The sequence below is a fragment of the Phacochoerus africanus genome, chromosome 15, assembly GCF_016906955.1.
Source record: "Phacochoerus africanus isolate WHEZ1 chromosome 15, ROS_Pafr_v1, whole genome shotgun sequence".
Taxonomy (NCBI): domain Eukaryota; kingdom Metazoa; phylum Chordata; class Mammalia; order Artiodactyla; family Suidae; genus Phacochoerus; species Phacochoerus africanus.
Genome location: NC_062558.1, coordinates 121,821,034 through 121,829,583, shown reverse-complemented (window position 1 = coordinate 121,829,583; position 8,550 = coordinate 121,821,034).

Genomic DNA, 8,550 nt, shown 5'->3' with positions numbered 1-8,550 from the left:
GCAGTGCTTAGGGCACGATGGCCAAGCCCTCATGAATGTGATTAGAGTCTTATAAAAAGGACTCTGAAGGGAGCTCATGTCATAGCTCATCAGTAACAAACCCGACTATCATCCATGGGGATGCGGGTTTGATACCTGGTCTTGCTCAATGGGTTGAGGATCCAGCATCGCCGTGGCTCTGGCATGGGCCAGCAGCTATAGCTCCAATTTGACCCGTAGCCTGGGTACTTCCATGTGCTGCAGGTGTGGCCCTAAAAAGACAGATAGATAGATTTTAAAAAAATAAATAAGAGAGACTCAAGAGTTTTTTTGCCCCTTCTGCCATGTGAGGCTACAAAGAGAACTCCTCAGCCCAGAAGAGGGTCCCCACTCAATCATGCTGGCACCCTGATCTTGGACTTTCCAGGCTATGTGAAATAAATTTCTGTTGTTTATAAGTCACTCAGTCTGTAGCATCATAGTTTGTGCTCTAGCTGCCTGGAGGGACTGAGATAATGACCCAGTTGCTGTGGTCAGGGAAGGGGATACGCTGGGCCTGGGCTTAGCTCAGATGGTCACCTTGGAGCCCACCCAACCACATGGACTAAGAGGGAGCATCCAGATACACTGGAGGGGGTGGTTAGGGCCAGAAGAGGCACCAGGGTCTGGGAAGGAGAACCACAATGTTCACCACAGGATCTGTAGCAACTGATTCATTTTCACTCATAGACTCCATCATGCACATGACCTTGATGAGCTACAGAGAGAAATCATCACCTCTGCCCCCTCTGCCCAGTGCAGAGGAGATCCTGGGGGTGCTGCAGCAAAGCTGGGGATATGCAGATCAAAAAAAGTGTCCAACCCCACAAAGAGCCTGGAGGTGGAACCTAGCACAGAGCACCCTAAACCAACCGCCTCCCTCCACTTTGCTCCCATGGTCACCAGCTCCCCCACCACCACGGGAGCTGTCCAGCCTCATCTGTAAAGCTGAGACCAGCAGAGGATGAGTCATTGCTGTCACCTCCTAGTCAGGCCCCAGGGACAGGGTCAGGGAAGCCGGCCCAGGACAGGTGTTACTTTGACAGAGAGCAGCCCTCACTATTACTGAGCGAGTACCATCATCAAGAGGAGCCAAGACCCAGATGACAACAGCATTGCCAAATCCAAAACAACACAAATTAAGGGAGAGTAAGTGGCCACATTGGTCACCAGGACAGCCAGGAGTCAGACATGACAGCCTAGGCAGGTGAGCTGCAGAAAGTGGCTCAGGACCAACACTATGCACCACAAGTGCACCCAGAGCTGCTCGAAGGTGAGCAAGCATGATGGCAAGGCAGCCCTGACCTTGCCAGGTCCAGGCCACATGGCAGAGAACTCAGAAGTGGTTAATAATGCATGCCCAGGAGTTCCCGTTGTGGCTCAGTGGTTAACGAATCCGGCTGGGAACCATGAGGTTGCGGGTTCAATCCCTGCCCTTGCTCAGTGGGTTAACAATCCGGCGTTGCCGTGAGCTGTGGTGTAGGCTGCAGACGTGGCTCGGATCCCGCGTTGCTGTGGCTCTGGCGTAGGCCGGTGGCTACGGCTCCGACTGGACCCCTAGCCTGTGAATCTCCATATGCCACGGGTGCGGCCCAAGAAATAGCAAAAAAAGACCAAAAAAAAATAATAATAATGCATGCCCAGACCGACCCTGGCTGGGGGGCCCCCTCTCACAGTCTCCATGGAGAGAGGCGTGGAGGAGTTGAGTCACCCAGAGAGCAAAATAAAGGCTGATGTCTGCCGTACACACAAAGGTTTGTCAGGATGGGATTGTGAAGCATTGAGCCTCGTGGGCTGATTAGTTCGGAGCCCTTTCTGGTCCTTCCCTGTTGAGTCAGGGCCGACCTTAATGAGCTGAGACCACCTTTTGTGTGGGGGCTAAAACCTGGGGCAGAAAAACCTGCCCCCCACTAACTCTTCTGTCATGAGTACAAACTCCAAGATCAGGGTTCTGCTTTAGATCTATCCATGATAATTATATACATATATATATATGTATTTGTATTTGCATATATATTTGTATTTGTAGAACGAACTAACTATGCCATAATATCCACATATTTGATCAAACGTTATTCAAGATATTTCTGTGAAGGTGTTTTTTTAGATGAGATTAACATTAAAATGTAAATGATTTACTCTGAGTAAAGCAGATTCCCCTCCATAATGTGGGTTTCTCCTCACCCAGTTGACTTGGGGCCTTAACGGAAAAAGATTGACCTCCCCACGCAAGAGGGGATTCTGCCAGCAGAGACCTTTGGACTCAAACTGCAGTTCTTCTCTGGGCCTCCAGCCTGCTGGCCTACCCTGCAGATATTGAACTTGCCAGCCTCTACAACTGTGTGAGCCAATTCCTGAAAATAACCTAGACAATTAGATAGATAGATAGATAGATAGATAGATAGATAGATAGATAGATAGATAGGCAGGCAGGCAGGCAGGCAGGCAGGCAGGCAGGCAGGCAGGCAAGATAGAGATAGGTACATACACACAGCCTGTTCTGTTTCTCTGGAGAACCCTAATACACAATCTCTCTAGGTTTAAAAGCTGAAATACTTTTCCATATCCCCAAGCACTCATTCCATTTGATATATATGCCATACCATATACCATATATATATACGTGTGTGTATATATATATTCATATATGTACATAACGACATATGTGTGTACAACACACACACACATACCTCTCTAGACCCTCAAGACCCTGCCCAAAGGTATTCTCTCTCACGATACCCCCATGACCCTCCATCCTGCTCATCTCAGGTCCCTTTGGACCTCTATAGCCTTTAGATCTGTCCACATGCTCTGCACACCTGCCCTCATTCTCTAGTCATTCAAGGCACCAAAGCACAGCAGAGCTACAGTTCTTGGAGATCAGAAGAACGGCAGATTTGGTTGATTCAACCTGAGCACAGAGAAGAAGCCTTTTATGAAATCAGCCTCTGCTTAAATACCTTCAGCGAAGGAACTCCATCAACCTGGAGCCAGCACGCCCGCTGTTCCATCCTACCCCATGGGCATGCACAGGTGGGGAGCATCGCATGATGTGTGCTCCTGCTTTAGGCCTTCCTCTTCACCCTTGACACCAAGCATTCACCTGTGCACTCACCATTCTATGTTTTAACCTGGTTTTTTTTTTAATTTAATTTTTTTAATTACAGTTGTTCTGTCTATTTCTGTTGTACAGCACAGTGACCCAGTCATATATATATATATATATATATATATATATATATATATTCTTTTTCTCACATTATCCCCTATCATGTTCCATCTCAAGTGATTAGATATAGTTTCCTGTGCTATACAGCAAGATCTCATTGCTTATCCACTCCAAACGCAATAGTTGTCATCTACTAACCCTGAACTCCCAGTCCATCCCACTCCCTCCTCTCCCCCCTCCCCCTTGGCAACCCCAAGTCTGTTCTCCACATCCATGAATTTGTTTCTTTTCTGTAGATAGGTTCATTTGTGCCATATATTAGATTCCAGATATAAGTGATATCATATGGTATTTGTCTTTCTCTTTCTGACTTACTTCACTTAGTATGAGAGTCTCTAGTCCCATCCATGTTGCTGCAAATGGCATTATTTTGTTCTTTTTTATGGCTGAGTAGTATTCCATTGCATATATGTACCACATCTTCTTAATCCATTCATCTATCGATGGACATAACCTGGTTCTTACTGGTCGTGTCTACTGACCTCGATGAACTCCCTCACACTAAGCATCATTCACTGATTCATCAAACAAATGTTTACTGAGTACCTACTACGGGTTGTAGGTGTCTGAGATTCAGCAGATAACAAAGACTCTCGCCTCAAGGAACTTAAACTCACACAGGTAAAACATGATAATCAACACACGGATATGACATGATAACCCTGCAGTCATGACATCATGGAAAAAGGTAGTACTTTACCCATTTTTCAGAGAAAGACTCTGAGGTTCTGCAAAATGAAACAACTTTCCAAGGTTATACCGACAGCCGGAGATGGAGCCACGGTGTGACCTCATGTCTATCTAACACCAAAATCCAAGTTCCTCTTACCCAGATGCTGCAGAGCTTGGTAGAACCTGAAGGCTAGAGGTGGCTGAAAGGTGGACATTTTTCTTCCAAAAGCAAAAATATCTGCATTTCTCATGTTTTCCCTTTGGTTTCTGTCTGAAACTCTACTGATAAAATTCCTCCATCCAGTCCTTGACCCCAAACCACTGGAGCAAGAAGAAAGAGTGGTGAAAAGACACTCCCTCGGAGCCTTGGCGGGTGGGCTGGGCAGAGGCCAGAACCAGGGGCAGCCCCTCTGAACAGCAGCAGGATCCTCCTCACCACGCACCCCCACTGAGACAGGGAGGGAAGTTGACAGGGCCTCAGACCCAAGGTTTTAGCCCTGGAATAATTAATTGATGCCAAGGCTCACTTCCCACTATTAACATTTAGAAGTGCTGTGGTGTAGCTTGGCTGTAAAGTTTGGGTGTGATTTTGCTTAAGCAGCCAGGGAAGAGTAGTGTGACATTCCGAGTATAGGAGCGCAGCATGAGCAGAGTTATGGAGGTGAGAACAAGAGTATTATCATCAGGACACAATAAAACCAGCCTGGGGTTCAGCAAGGCAGGGAAAAGCACTAACCTGGGCACCAGGAGACCTCAGTTTCAGGGCTGCTTCACGAGAAACCATCGTGGTCATCATGGGTCTGGTGTGGGTCCTGGGGTTCGTCCAGTCCTACTCTCTTGCTCTCATAAAGATCTCAAAGTCTTTCTTTTATCTGGCTGGGGAAAGAGAAAACTAAGAGCCTAACAAGTCAAATCCGTTTCACAAATTACCCTACAACACTGGCTCTAAGGGCATGAGGCTGGCACCACCCACACTGGCCATCCCAGAGCAGCTTCATGAGCAAAAAGCCTCCAGCTTCCAAACTAGAACAAAAGAGACTAGCAGGGCTGGTCTCTGCCCTCTGCTAAGCTCTGGCCTGGGCAGCTCACTAAAACGCTAAGAAGTTACAGGTGGGGAAAATGAGGCTTGGTCATCTGTTCAAGGTTAAAGTCAAAGCAATGTGATGGAACCAGGATTGCAGTCAGGTCTTCTGATGCCCATGTTTTGAAATGTCCTTCTTAGGAACACCAGCCATTCCTGCCAAGACCTGGATAACTTCTGTGGGAACTCCTGGGAGAGACAGCTCACTCGCAAGCAAGCCCGTGTTGGAAGTGGGGGAATGGCTTTCAAGAAAATAAGCAAGTGTGATGAGTTCAGAAGAAAAGGCCCGCAAGGAGCTGTGGGTCTGCAGCTGAAGCTCCTCATAGCAGGCAGGGCAGACAGGTGAGCCAAGTTACAAGTTTCCTGAACTGGCAAACAGAGGGCTTCTTTCCTCCAGGGGCCCAGATAAGCCTGGTGCGGGAGGAAGCGGAGTCCCAGATTTGGGATCAGATCTGATCTCTAGCAGAATCCACAGGGCTCTTGCATTGTCCATGAGCCTTTGTATAGCCTGCTGTTCTCAAGGCCTCCATGAATCCTCCTTGACCTGCCATATATATAGATAAGGTGTTTGAGGCTGGGAAATGGGAAGTGAGTCAGACCAGGCCCCATGATTAAAGTCTACCTACCACCAAGACAGACTGACTTAACTCTCCAAGATGTTTTCGTTTAACTGGAACAGGAAGCTCTGAGCCCAGCAACCACCCCCTAAAGATAGAAATTCATAGAAGGTGGGGGTGGCGGTGCACATAATTTGCAAACAAGGGCACCTCTGAAATCCCAACATTTGGGTCTGCACCAAGACTGGCACTGTCTTGGGGTGACTTCAGGGGAGGCAGGGGGCCTAGACTTTCTAGGCCACCATCATCTCTGGGTCACTGCTCTCAACACACCCCACCCCATCAGTCTCCACCCAGCAGCCAGACTATTGTTCCAAAACAAAAAAAAAATCTGATTACATTCATCCTCTGCTTAAAATCCCTCCAGTGGCAACCCCGTTGCCTGCAAGATAAATCTTTCCAGGTGGCTGCATGATCTGGCCCCAACCTCTCCAGCCTCTTTGCCTTCCTTTCAGCCTCTCACAACACGTGGCCCAACCAAAGTGGACTTCATGCTCCTGCTAGAAGATATGCTACACCCCCCTCACCCCAGTCCCTTTGTCAGGCCTATTCCCGCCTATTGCTCAGCTCTCATCCAACTATCACTTCTCCAGGCCTCCTGCCCTGACACCTTAGCCCAGGCCAGGTTTCCCTACAGTGAGTCCCTGTTGCCCACTGTCCCACCCTTGTCAACCTGCTTACCACTCCCTGGTTCCCACTTTATATCTGTCTCTCCCTCAAAAGAAGAAGCTGGGCAAAGATGCTAATTACCTTGTTCACCACTCTCGCTCCAGCATCAAGCACGAATAGAGCACTATGAGTGATGCTGGTCTGGGGACAGCTCCAAAAAATACTTGTTGAGTGAGTGAGTGAATGAATGAATGAATGAAGAAATCTATCATTCATTAAAGCTCTCGGTGTCTCCTCTGGGACCGACACATAAAAGAGAATCCTGAAGGCGTGTACATGCCAGGAAGGAAGGGGAAGGGGTGCCCACAGGTGCTGAGTACAGAGCAGCCAAATCCCTGATGTACCCAGGGGACAGGTGGGGTCACAGGCCTGCACCAATCTCCAACCCCCTCACCCAGGCCCCAGTCTCCTGGATCATCACCTCCGGGCTCAGCATCTGCTTCTTGGCCTCCTAAGCTGGGCCTGAGCCACAGGCATGAGGACTTTGGCCAAGAAGCAGCCACATGAATGTCTGGGGCTCTTTCTCACCTGACTCGCCAGCTGCAGGTGTGTGTGTCTGTGTCTCCGTGTGTCTGTGTATCTGTGAATGTGAGCACAGTCCAGCCATACTCATAACAACCCCAACACATGCCCTCCCATCCCCAAAGTCCCAGAGGGAGGAGGGCCTGTGTTTTTCTTCTCTGCTCCCGCAGTGGTCCACACAGCCGGCCATGGACAGACTGAAGGAACCAGGCCTCCCTCCGGCCGGTCCACAGAAGTGATATTGCTCCACCTTTCTCAGGGGGTGGAGCCTGCACTGGGTGGTCCTCCCCCTGCCCTGACATCACTCTGGAAGCTGACACCCAGCAGCCGCACACTAGCAGGTACAGTGCGGAGAGAGAGCAAGGGAGGTGTTGATCCTGGGGGCTCTCTCCCTGCCCCTTGGCTACAGTGACCCTTGACCAACAGCACCCTCCAGGCATCCTCCCCACCACACTGCAGTTCTAATGGTTTGGGTTACAACTCTCGCCCCTCCCCAAGCAGGTCTCAGGGTGCTTCACCACCTCTTGTCAGTTTAATCCTATTGTACCTTATAAACAGTTGCTTTTTTTTTTTTTTTTCGTCTTTTTGCCATTTATTGAGCCGCTCCTGCAGAATATGGAGGTTCCCAGGCTACAGGTCTAATTGGAGCTGTAGCCACCGGCCTACGCCAGAACCACAGCAACACAGGATCCGAGCCTCATCTGCAACCTACACCACAGCTCACGGCAATGCCGGATCCTTAACCCACTGAACAAGGCCAGGGATCGAACCTGCAACGTCATGGTTCCTAGTCGGATTCATTAACCACTGTGCCACGACAGGAACTCCTAAACAGTTGCTTCTTAATCTCTCTTCAATCCCCCCTTCTCAGTGAACCATTCCGTTTTTCCCAGGTGTGGATTCCAAAAAGGCCTCAAGTTCCTGCCTTTTGACTGGGAAGAGCTTAAAGGCCATTCTTACCTGGCCTCCCACACCCTCCTGGACTCCCTGGGATCACGCTCCCTTGCCATGGAGAACAGGACAGACAGCCTGCTAAAGAAAGTGCTAAAGAGCCAGTGTTAGCCTCTCCAAAATGCCCCTCCCCGCCACCCCCAGCAGCCTCCTGCTTCTGGCTCAGCTCCACCGCCTGGTAGGGGAGTGGGATCACAGCATGGGGAGGGGAGCCACCCCACAGGCTGGACCCGGGCTTTTGCAATTAGGCTCCATGGCATGACACAGCTCTCCCCTCACAGCCCTGTGACCTCTTCATCTGGTAAAAACACGTCTACCCTCAACTCCCAAGATGCTTCCTCCCAGATCCTGGTGAGGAAAATATCCATTTAAAACAGGCTGTACCTGTTCACACACACACACACACACACATTTATACACATACACAAAGGCATAGCCCCCATTTAAAAAACACAACAAATTGGGAGTTCCCGTCATGGCTTAGCAGTAAAGAACCTGACTAGGATCCATGAGGACGCAGGTTCTATCCCTGGCCTCGCTTAGTGGGTTAAAGTATCCAGCGTTGCCATGAGCTATAGTGTAGGTTCCAGACTTGGCTTGGATCTGGCATTGCTGTGGCTACAGGGTAGGCAGATGGCTACAGCTCCCATTCAACCCTAGCTTGGGAACTTTCATATGCCACAGGTACAGCCCTGAAAAAAAATAAAAATTAAAAAATTAAAAAACACAGCAAACTCTCACTTTGACCCCAAGCCTCAGTAAGACCAATGACCCTTAGAGCCAGCTATCCC